Here is a 13,249-nt window from a genome sequence, read left to right on the forward strand (position 1 = left end):
GTTAGAATATAACGAGAGATGTTCCCGCGAGTATGCGTGGCGTTCACATTGTTTATGTTATGTTGCTAGGCAGCGCAAACGGTGTAGGAAGGCAGCTGCGTTTCACTTCCTGGTTTCACTTCCGCGTTTCACTTCCGGGTTACCCGGTCCGGTCGCTCTAGAGAGCCCCCTGTTGGCGCGAGTTTAGACAGACTATAGACTTAATAATCACCTAAGGGAGCAATCTCAGATACACACGGCTTTGGTCTCGTCGACTATTAGAGGTAAGATGTGATGCATTGATATTAAATTTATACTGTTTAATAACAATCGAAAAAGTTGCTCGTAGCTGCTTTAACACATTGAGTGCCAGCCATTTTTTCATCCTGTAGGTAAGTTGTGCCAGGTTTTTTTTTGAGGATTCTGGCTCATTTTACAAGAGCCGAGGATTATTTTCTGTTAAGAATTCATGAACACCAATCATCTAAAAATAACTAATATAATGTGTGCTTTCTCTGTCTAAAAGAGTTAGTTTGCAGAGTTAGTAGTTATGTAGATATTAGCCGTTGAGTACAGCATGGTTTCAGCGTCTGGAAATTTATTCAGAGATAAATGGCTTTTTGTGAAATTCGACAGAACAGTCACTTTAACCATTCATTTTTGGCATCAGTAAGACCGTCAGACATTCTAAACAATAGTTTTGAACAGTAATTTCCTCCATAACAACAGGAAACACCCCTCTCATTCAAACTCCTCCCTCCGTGTGTCTTCTCCTCCTTCCTCCTGGCTCTACAGCGGGCGTGTCAGAAGCGCGTTGCTGCTGCCTGCCTGCCTGCCTGCGTGCCTGCCTGCCTGCTTGCCTGCGTGCGGACGCTCCTTGTGCGAGTCAAGATGGGCCGGGGAATGCGTGGGCGATGGGCAGATGTTGATTCTGGCCTTTCTGAGGTGTTTCAAAGTGTGTTTCACCTATAATCTATTTTGCAAATCGCTCTCCGCTCTCTGTGTGCGGCTGCCTGCGCGGCCGCTCTCGGGCAAGACAAGTGGAATGGATTACTGTAAAATCGCCTCGCCATTTCCTTGAATGGCTTGCTCCCGCGGCAGTTTTTTCTTTGATTTCGCTCTCTGGGGGAGCACTGTCAACACTTAGTGGGTCGGTAAAATAGATTATACACATTCTCTTGCTCCAATAGTGATCTCGAAGATGTAAAAGTTGTTGATTGATGTCCCACCGTCAAAAAAAAAAAATGTTTATGTAAGACGAGATATTTCGGCTCTGGCACTCAAGCGTTGGATTATGTAAGACGAATTATCTCGGCTATGGCACTTAACGTGTTAAACATTAAAACACAAAAAAAAAAAAAAAAAAAAAATACCATTAAAACACCCGCGGCTTATAGTCCGGTGCGGCTTATATAAGAAAAAAATAGTCAACTTTGCAGGTGCGGCTTATACACCGGTGCGGCTTATAGTCCGGAATTTACGGTAATACAAAAATAGAGTCCGCACACTGGCAGCTGCTCCCAAATATTTATTTGACCACAAAAAAAATGTGACGTTTCGGGCAAAGCCCGAAAATTAGGTCCCTGACACATTATGTCCTTCATATAAATAATTGTAATAAAGATCTAATAAAGAGCACCTGTTCATCTTTTCAGGTTTCAAAGGGATTAGATTCAAGATTTGTGCACTTCCTTGCTGAGCCAGCACAAAAACATTTCAACAACACTTCAAGATTCAAGATTCAAGATTTTTATTGTCACTCCGTAGTACAAGTATCACGTGTGAAATTCTTGTGCTGTAGACTCCATTACAACATAGTGCAAAATAAGAGGGCATATAGGTGCAGGAAAACAAGAGAAACAACAAGCAATAACAGTAAAGCAATAAAAAAAAAAGCCAGAAAGTGACATTCACTGCACAGATGTGCAAATAGCACATCATTTATACATAATTAAACATTCTGTTTGCACAGGTGCAAATAACATACATAATTAAACATACGTAATGGTAGCAGCTGCAGTACAGCTACTAGGCTACATGATTGTTTATTTGTGTATGTTAAGGAGTTCCCAGCTTATGGTGACTCACCAAAGCTGGGAACTAAAGTGTCAAAAAGTTTCACATGAAAATGCAGCTCAATGGTGAGAAAGTGTTTGAAGTTGCCAGACATGAGGGAAAGCATCTGTTTGAGACAGATGACTAAATGTCACCAGCATGCACCAGCTGATTTCAGTGTGAATAAAATCTGCATTTTCATGGGAACATTTGTATTTAATAAAGATGATTGGTAACACTTTATAATAACTGCAACTGCACACTATTAAGCCCTAGTTAAAGGAGAATTTCTATTTTTTTTTATAACCTGGACCTAATTCCCAGCTTCCACTGAACAAAAAATAACAACAACAACAACAACAACAACAACAACAACAACAACAACAACAACAACAACAACAACAACATACATACATATTTGAAAAAAGTTATATTTTGTGACTTTTCCACTTTGAAACATGTTCAAAGGAAAGAACTGTTTGCTGTGAATAAATATTTCTCAAATTGTAGTCATCACCTTCATCTATTCCAAACTAATGGACAATGAGGCAAAATAATCTTTGTTATTCACCACGCCCACTTTTTCTCTCTTCCGCGTTACACGCAATTGTATTTGTTCTTCCGGTTCAGCGCTAGTTGGCGGCCAATTTCAAAACAAAACGTCACTATGAATGAAGTTTGGCAACATTCAGAAGCTACACTGCGGCCAACTTCACTTACATGTTCATAGCGTTACTGCTGCGAGGAGCCAATGGCTGTACCCGGTCGGCATTTAACGTTAGTTACAAAAGCACGTCGACAGTGTTTTCTTACTGCCAGTAAGCCTACAGTAGGGTTTGACAGATACTAGCTAGTCCGACCGGTGTCAGCACAGCCAGCGCTCAGTCCTCGCTGCTCGTTAAATATTTCCAATTAGGCGTTATTCTGATAAACTGGTCACATATTTGGAATGTTACGTTCTGACCCGAAAAAATATTAAAACTTAAAAACTTGAAAACAGCTTTTTGGCAAGTCTAAAAATGACTACGGTATAGGCGTAATCTACTTCCGTGTCTGAAACGGAAAGACGATTACAAAATGATGTCATGCAGAATCGTCCTTATATGGACAAAGAATAAGGTGAATAAGGAAGAAAGGTCTCTTTACATGGCGTTTAAACATAAACCATGGAAATCATGTCGTTTTTCAGAGAAACCAACACAGCAAACTAGTCCTTAGAATATCATTATCAGGATTTTAAAAAGTCGAAAATGTAATTCTAGTTTCATCGAGCTTTGTTTTCAATGTTGGCATCCAGTTTCTTCTGATCACAGTAACCTTATTGAACTAACTGCATGTTTGAAAGTTTGTGCCCTTGGTTTCTCTTCTTGTTTTTTCTAAGTTCTGTAAAAGCCCTGGCAAAACAAAGTTCATGACCAGCATTCAAATTGCAAAAGGTTAGACGGGAGTCAGAATCTTTTGAGCAGACTCCTAAAACACTCTCAGGCTGAAGAGACCAGAATGACTCAACCATGTCTCGGTTCATCTCAATTTGATGTTCTTTTGGGTCTATTTTATGCCATCTGGCTGACGTTAATCTACCTGACTGAGGACAACCTGACTGAGGTGAACAGCCTGCTTCTTCAAACAACAATTTTATCCCGCTTTCATGATTGTGTCTTCACAACATCAAAAATCTATTTTCCCATTTGTCCAAAGCATATTGGTTTACACAACACTGGCAACCGTGTCCTCATGTGTACAGTGTGGCTCCACATCTTTGACTTGGCATCCTTCCTAGAAGTATGAGAAGATCCTTTGCTTTCTGTCTGTTGTGAAACAGCAACTGTGGCGCCGAGCAGCGCGGCCAGATGCCAGTCACCAAAAACAACATTATTCAAACTGCTCTTTAGCTTCTCTGTCGCCAGCCTCAAACATTACTGCTGCTTCATAAGAATGTTGTATGATGCGTTTGTCTCTCTTTGCACCAGCGGTCACGTTAAATGAATATTTTCTGTCTTTTACAGTTTTTTCTTCATTTTTTACAATGAAAGAAAAATCTGAAGGCTGTCTGTCATTTTAACACTGTTAATAATAGATTATGACAGAATTTTTATGACCCTGTCTTTCAAAATGACAATCAGAAAGTCTAATGCAACCTCTACACCATTGTGGTTCTTGGTTTCACTGATGTCTGTGTATTTCAAGGTAAGGGAAGCTTATACAATAAGGCATGGGCAGATTTAATGTAGCACTGTAGCACGCAGCATAATCATAGTCATATTGTCAATTTATTGATGAGAAATACTACGGATATTATCTTACTCAACATACAGTACATGATTATCATTGATTGTCATATGTTTACCTATTGTATGAATGAATTTCACAGCATCGAACAAATAGAATGGCCTTAGATAGTGAGGTGCGGGTACAATGAGTAAAATACATTCTATCCAATTCAGTTGGTTGTATATACTATAGAACAAAGTGCCAATTATAATAGGATGTTTGTGTGTTTGTATGATTTTGTTTTATGTGAAATACCTCATCCAGTACCTCACATAATTAATTAATACAGTTCAAGCACAGTTTTTGACTACTTCTACCGCTGAGCAACTCCACTGGAGCAGCTGGGGTTTCAGTGCCTTGCTCAACAGCACCTCAGCACTTGATTTCACCCAGGCTTTCCTAGCCTGCTTCTCTGTATAGGCCAGTGATTCTCAACCTCTTTCCATATCAAAGACCCCTAATCTATGTTACAGTTTAAGGATTTTTGGACCCAAGAGCAGACACCGAGACAGCTTCCAAGTTTAACAGAGTTTATTGAAAGATGGAGTGGCTGGAGTGAGCAGCAGGCGGGCAGGCAGTGGCAGAGAGTGTGACAGCAGGTGAAGACTTGAGACGAATCCAGGACTCTGCTCACAGCTGACAGCAGGGAGAGGAACCATACGACCTGAACACAGGAGGAGAGGCAGGCATCAAAAATGGTCCACAGGAAAAACAAGAGAAAAAACCACAAGAGAGCTCTTCACAAGAGAAATTAGCTCAGAGCTGGGAATAGCTACATAGCGTATAGGTGACTGAACAATCTGACGACAGTGGTGGAAGAGCCAGGGTATTTAAGCAGGAGTCTGATGATTAGTAGATTGTTGCCAGCCGTGCTGCAGAGCCCAGGTGCCAGGTGCAGAAACTCCACCCACTGTACAGAAACACTCAGGAGAGGGGGAACACAGAGGGAGAGAGACAAACAAGACACACACCCTGCTGCCTCCTGACAGTCTAGTCCACATTAGAGCCATAAACCCCCTATTAATGACATTTTGGCTTTAGCTCAGGAGGTAGAGCGGGTCGGCCAATGACGCAAGGGTTGGCGGTTCGATCCCCGCTCCCTCCCAGCTGCTGTCGTTGTGTCCTTGGGCAAGACACTTAACCCTCCTTGCTCCCGATGGTGTGCAGGCACCCTGCGTGGCAGCCTGCCGCCATTGGTGTATGAATGGGTGAATGTAGACTATCTACTCATTGTAAAGCGCTTTGGATAAAAGCGCTATATAAATGCAGGCCATTTACCATTTACCATTTTATGTCTCTCAGACCCAAATCTTAGAATATTTTGTATTTATTTTAAACAGTCATTCTTAACATGTTCTAATTGTGTTCAATATTGTAAAGGAAATGGGGAATTTTAACAATTCATCAATTTCCTGGGGACCCCATGGAACCTCCTCAAGGACCCCTGGACCACTGCTCTGGACTGCCACCAAAAAGTATAGAGTAAAGTCTTTATGGTGCTGTCACTTTAGCTCCAGTAGGTACTGCAATACACAGTGACAAAGAGCATAGATATTTAACATTGTGAAATGAGTAATGGAAAGGTAACATTTATTGCTTAATAAGGAGGCAATTGGTCTTATTTGCTTTATTTCAGCGCCACATTATTTCAAAGCTGCCAAAGACTTGAGCTGTTAAATCAAATCAATGATTAATCAAAAACTTCAAACCTCAACCAAATTAAATCCAAAGTGAAATAATAAACATTGCACTGGGAACTGTTTTCGAAAGAATGAATTGCACTGCAAGCACACAAGCCTCGTAAACAGTTTGGCATGGCATTTAAGTTTCCGGCTTTTAAAAGTGTAAGAAAGAGAAAAGCGTGGAGGTATTTAGAGAAATCAATAAAGAAAGCAGACATTTGTGGGAGTGGGAGAAACAATTTCTATAGCTGGAATATGGCTTCCAAATAAAGGGATCTAGATCAAGGTCATGAACCATACCAATGCAGTCAGGGAGCAGTGAAATTAAAAAAGGAGTGGTGGCACGACAAGATGAATGAACTTAATCAAACAAAGGTTACAGTGAATAATTCTCACACATATTAGCCAATTAGTAGGGGCTTGAAAGTCCATCCTGCTTTTGGCATGTATTTGAATGAATTATGCCAAAGGAAACATTTACTACAATCTAGATTTGTGATGACGTCGAGACTCGAGACCCATGTGTGGGTGAGGGTCCCCCAAAGTGGCCTTGGGGGAGGAGGATGGATCCCTTTCATTCATTCGTGGTGTTGCCAGGGCAGGGCCGGCCCTGCACATCTGGGGGTTCCTAAGCAGGATAAGTTTGGGTGTATAGAAATTTATATTACAATTTTAAGCGATGAATGGGCTCTTTGGATTCACACGAGTCTCAGCTTTGTTGCCCCATACCCAATTTCTACAATTCCATGACTGTGTGTCGCACCACAGTGTGCAGAAATATGGAAAGAAAAAAAGGGCGAGAACAACATCTTTTCACTGCATGCGTGTCTTTCAGACCCTGCAGCTCTTAAACCCTGTGTAGCTGATTATGTCACCCATGGCTGTAAAGACTCCTGTGGTTCTAATGAGTCCAATTTCTTTTTTTATATTTTGTCTCGCTTGTCTGTACTTTCGAACTTTTGAATTGGAAAACTTTGACCTTTACCATATTATTATTACTCTGTAAAGCACTTTAAACTGCCACTCTCAGTGCAGGAAAAAAGTGTCAGACAATGCTAATTACAGTTATATTCAAGCCATAAGCCATGTGGAGCACTTAGCACTACACATCAGGGTTTACAGCCACTTACAGCCTCCACGCCTCTTTGGGTAAGCTACATGGGGGGCAACAGGAACAAAATAAGAGGGAAGGGTTGCAGCTTGATAGCTGTCAAGTCTAAAGGTGCACCCTGGATGGATAATGATTTAAAGTGCTTAACGACACAAAGAGACCAAGCTAAAAATATTTCCATGACATCATGCAGGTTCAGTTAGTGAGAGAAAAGCATACTGTAGACTGGTGAAAAAGAGAGAATTCTATCAGCAAAGAATAAAAGGAGTCCAATATGACAGTAAAAAGCTATGGAATGTGTTGAATGATATTATGGGTAGAAGAGCTTTTTACTCATTACCATACTGTTCTCTTTGATCAAATTGGATTTGGTTCTGATATTTATCTGTACAGGACTAGAACAGCAATTGCTGGACTACTTTCGTTACCGTCCCTAGAACTAATTAATGCAACGAAAAACACTATTATATAGAGCCTTTTCCTTATGAACACACTTCCTCTGGATCTTCGAAAAAGGCAAAGCAGCTGATTTTGATGGCCGACTGCACACCAGCATTCTAAATGCTCGCCATCACTGAAATACTGCATCACTTAAAAAATTCAGCATGTAGGCTAACTCTTCATATGTGGATGGTTTAATTTCTAGCTTTTAAGCCTTGACCTTTTCACTCAAGGCACCTGTAGGTATATATTTCAATCATGAGAGGCCAGTCGGTAGGATTTAACAAACTTTATTTAGCAATCGGCATGCATGGCAAATACTTTGGCGCATGACTCCATTAGCCGGTGGCGCTGCTCTTGAGGCAAGAGGAGGGCATCTGCATAGGCTAGGAGATCCCCCCCCCCCCCCCCCGTGGGGGATCAGGAGTCACGACTCGTTGGTGGCGGACTGGGGAGGTGAGTGGGGCAAAACAACGCTTCAGAGGGCGGCTTCAGGGGAGATGGACTGCCGTGAAGCTAGCTGCTGTTATGATCGGCCAGAGAGAGAGAGGTGACGTAGAACCCTTGCCTATATATATGAGAATTGACTGACGTCATATCTGACGTCATTACGGACGTCATACTAAGACTTTGACTGACCACGTCATACTAGAACTTGACTGGAGTCAGGGGTGATCGGATTAGATTATGCACGAATGGCCTTCTGCTTGAAATATGGTCTAGACTCTAGAGACCTCACTTCAATCATGAGAGGCCAGTCGGTAGGATTTAACAAACTTTATTTAGCAATCGGCATGCATGGCAAATACTTTGGCGCATGACTCCATTAGCCGGTGGCGCTGCTCTTGAGGCAAGAGGAGGGCATCTGCATAGGCTAGGAGATCCCCCAAAAGGAAGATCTGATTACCGGAGGTTAATTGAGATCTGCCTTCGACCTTTTTAGCGACTTACAAGCTATTTGCGGCTGGCGCTCCCAACTCGGTCGGGCCTTTGATCTTGGTACGTACTTTTCCTTCCTTCGACCTTTTTAGCGACTTACAAGCTATTTGCGGCTGGCGCTCCCAACTCGGTCGGGCCTTCGATCTTGGTACGTACTTTTCCTGCCTTTGACCTTTTTAGCGACTTACAAGCTATTTGCGGCTGGCGCTCCCAACTCGGTCGGGCACCTCGCGATAGCGCTTCCCAGCTTGGCTCACCTGGCCGCCTTGGCGCTTCGCGATTGTACTTTTCCGGCCTTCGACCTTTTTAGCGACTTACAAGCTATTTGCGGCTGGCGCTCCCAACTCGGTCGGGCCTTTGATCTTGGTACATTAATGTTTGACTTGGCGCTTCCCGGCTTGGCCTACTTGGCTGCCTTGGCGCGACTACCCTGACTTTCTCCGACTCTCTCTTTCTCTATCCCCCCCAAAAATGAGCCGGGGAATTTACTGCGCCTTACTGGGCGCCATGCTTACGGGGAGCCACCACCAACGAGACATTTTAAAGTCCGGGACACTGTTCGTTGCCATGCTCGCCGATTAAGGGAGGAGGGTTCTTTGGGCCGCCAGTATGGCCGCCTGCTCCGGGCGGATGTGGCTGGAGAATGCCGATGAGGACCAGCGGCCCATTTGCTGGAGGGAGGCGGAGGACACTCCTTGCTCGGCGGCCGAGGTGGCCGCTCCGATCCTGAAGGAGTGGCTGGAGTAGTTCTTCGTCGGGAGGTTGCATTGCTGGAGCGTCTGCTTGAGGTGCAGGGTGAACCAGGATCTTGTCATGTGGTGACAAGGTGCGATGAGGAACAGGGGACCCGAGGGGCCGGTCCGGGGCGGTGAGGGCCGGTGATGATGTCATCAGATAGCAACCATCTTTTCCCCCTGAGCAAACGCCCGTTTGCTACGGACTGCTCATAGCCCTGCTGGCGCAGCTGGGGCCAGACCACGGGGAAGTCTGGGCAGATTCACGGTGATTGACGGGAACCGGCTTGGAGAAGCGCTGAAGCTGGAGTGCCGTAGCCTCTCGGGCACTCTGGGCAGACTGAAAGGTCCATGGGGCGAACGGTTCATTCTGGCGGCAACAGCTGAAATGTAGTGCTTAATGCATGAGATATAAAGAAACTGGTTAATAAACAAGTGAGAGAAAGCGATGGTTTCACCGCCTTGCAAGTGCACCATGGACTGCTAGTTGCAACTCGCAGTGATATGTTATGGTTGGCCACATATAGCGATGGGGTTCGCAGCCTCTTGTTACCTGACTAGCGTAACACTGTATCAATTATTTTATCTTTGGTATTGTTTATGGTTAAGAAGGGGCAAAGCCGTCTCTACTTTCTGAGACGGCTGAGGTCCTTCAACGTCTGCCGGACCATGCTGAGGATGTTCTATGAGTCGGTAGTGGCTAGTGCCTTCCTGTATGCTATTGTGTGCTCGGGCAGCAGGCTGAAGGCAGCGGATGCCAACGACTCAACAACTGATCCGTAAGGCCACGGACATTGTGGGGCTGGATCTGGGCTCTCTGACTGCGGTGTCAGAGAAGAGAACGTTGTCCAGGCTACGTTCCACCATGAACAATGACTCGCACCCACTCCACGGCGTGCTAGTCGAACACAGGAGTACGTTCAGTGAGAGACTGATTCCGCCTAGATGCAGTACGGAGAGGCCCGGGAAATCATTCCTGCCTGTGGCCATTGGTCTATTTAATGCCTCTCTTAAAAGAGCACCTCGGAGACGCTCAGTCTCCCTGAGACTGAGCCAGCCGATAGGTTAACTGTGCCTGGCTGAGCCACGTGTAACGTATAGGGCAAGCCGACTTAATATAGTCCAGGGTGCAATAATGATAATTGACACGGAATGTATACTTGCCTGACGTATTTTGTATTTTGCTACTTAGACATTCCACTTATTTTTGCTTCTAGCGCATTTACTAGTTATTCTATGCTATGTTGTGTTTTTCTGCTTATTGCTTACTACTGCATTTGCATTGCATTTACTACTGTTTATTTTATTTTAAGCTATGTGTGTTCTGTGAGCGAGCTACTGTAACTTGTCCCAATTTCCCCTCTGGGATCATTAAAGTCATTCTGATTCTGCTTCTGAAGAAATGCCAGAGGCATTTTACTTTGAAATTCGTTGAGCACAGGAAGTGGTGTATTAAGACCGGGTAGCTTGACACGGAAAAGACGTCAGCATTCCCTGGGCCGTCTGGCTTCGGTCTGAAAGTTGTGCAGTAACACTCATTCTAGCTGATGCTCAGACAAGCTCCATGGGCCAGGGGTGTTAGAATGGCCCCTTGCATGGTTATTATTATTATTATTATTGTTACCTTTATTATTATTATTATTATTATTATTAAATTGTGACTCCCGCTGGCCATTTGCCAGAAAGCGATTTCCGCCAGCGTTGCCAGACGTACGATAATTATCGTATGTGTACGATAATTTCGAACTCTGTACGATGTACGATCAATGATCCCAAGATCCCCCCGCGCCGCGCTGGGGAGGGGGCGTACGATAGTTTCACTCCAAAAACGATAATTTTGACCCTCTGGTATGATAATTCAACATTTGCCATCTGGCAACACTGATTTCCGCTTAGGCATCGGAAATAGCAGGCTGAGATGCCCACTGGATAGAATGGTCAGATCACAGGCCGAATAACTAGTCAGTCAGCCTCGCTTTATTTAGTCAAAGCACGAGGGACACCTACGGTACATGTGGTGTTTTCAGAGCAATGTAAGACAGTATTTCTGTTTGGTGAGGCGGGCCGTTGCGGGCGGACGGAGTATTAAATAGATGAATACGTCTGAATTTTACTGGACTGGTAGATTGCCCGTTTAAATACTGAAGTAATGATACTTTCCTCATGGGTCCTTCCGCGTCCACGGGTGACTGGTCCTCCGGGGTATGCTCGGTGTGCTGTGGTCGTCAGCCCCGTCCTTGGTAGAGCCTGGGGACGCGATGATCGCGGTGCGGAAGCCTGGATGCTTGGACGCCCGTCCGATGAAGAATAGTGGGGCTGCATGCAGCTGCTTGCTGAACGAAAATGTTAGTCACTGATTGTCAGTCTGAAAGTCTGTTGTTGACTTGGGGCGGACTCCTGGCTGGAGGGAAATGGCCGCTTTGCTTGAGCCGATTTGCTCCGTGAATGGAGATAGCAAGGAAAGATTGACGACGTGCAAGACAGCGTAGAACATGGCGTCTCACGGCGGCCCCTCGCAGTGGAGCGCCCCGCGTTGGCAGCCTGCGGCCCGGCCGTCTCGGAAGGCCAGTGCGCTCCGTGCCGACCCGGAACGGGGTATCGTTGTTTGAGCTGTCGTCGCTGCCCATGGACTGTTCTGGCTCGGGATCCGACAACCAGGAGTGGGGAGCGTTGAGAGATCCGCGGGGATTGTCCACGGGTAGAGAGGACTTGGGGGTGCTGATTCGGTCTGCAGATATGGTGCAAAACAACGCTTCAGAGGGCGGCTTCAGGGGAGATGGACTGCCGTGAAGCTAGCTGCTGTTATGATCGGCCAGAGAGAGAGAGGTGACGTAGAACCCTTGCCTATATATATGAGAATTGACTGACGTCATATCTGACGTCATTACCGACGTCATACTAAGACTTTGACTGACCACGTCATACTAGAACTTGACTGACGTCAGGGGTGATCGGATTAGATTATGCACGAATGGCCTTCTGCTTGAAATATGGTCTAGAGACCTCACATGTATATATATGAAGAGTTCATTTGCAAAAACAGGTATCTCTCCGTTTGGATTTTTTATAATTTTATTTTATATATTGATGTATTGATACTGTAATTAATTTATTTTTGGTACATTTTTATTATCAATCATAACTAAAACATATTCATCGGATAATGTTCACATATATCAATAATCAATAATGTTTTCTATGTGCACTATCAAACAGATGTTGTTTGTTCATTTTAAGAATGGCGTTTACCTGTTTTTGCAAATTAACTCTTCATATATACAGTATATACATACACACATACACGCACGCACGCACGCACGCACGCACACACGCACGCACGCCCGCACGCACACACACACACACACACACACACACACACACACACACACACACACACACACACATTATATTGCATTCACCACCATGGGCTCATACTGTATTAACCTTCCAGTTTCTGTTGCACTGTGAAACACCATACAGCGTCGGCTGTCCTCCCCGACGGCTCACCCTGCAGGCATTCCTGAGCTGCTCCAGCATTCAGCCCAATATTCCCCCCCAATACATGCATGTACTGTAGCTACTGTATGCTATAAATAAGTCAACAACACAGCGCCAGCCGCAAGAGTGCGCGCATTCGATACGCCATAGAGTGCCCGCTATCTATTCTAAACAGGGAGAGGATCCCCACTGCTTTACATCTCTCGTATTACCTCATAGAGAAAAATGTCCTTCTGATGCCGTGCAGAAATAGAAAGCACTTGTGGCATACCAAGTGACACAAAGCAGCGAGCAGGAGATATTGAAATGGCTCAGCTCTCCGGAGTGACACTCCATGCGCCAACAGTGGATCTATGGTTTGTTTTCTCATTATATTCCTATAGAAACTAATGGCCTTGGGAATGAAGTAACACACCGTTGGCTCTTTGTTTTTACATTCAAGGAGTGCAGAAGCATTCCATTAGTTTGTGCAGTGAAACTGAACTGGTCAGCCATATTACATTCAGAGGATTCGTATGCTGGGGTCTTCATCTACAGTA

This window comes from Poromitra crassiceps (genome assembly GCF_964638095.1).
Source record: "Poromitra crassiceps genome assembly, chromosome: 8".
NCBI classification, from domain to species: domain Eukaryota; kingdom Metazoa; phylum Chordata; class Actinopteri; order Beryciformes; family Melamphaidae; genus Poromitra; species Poromitra crassiceps.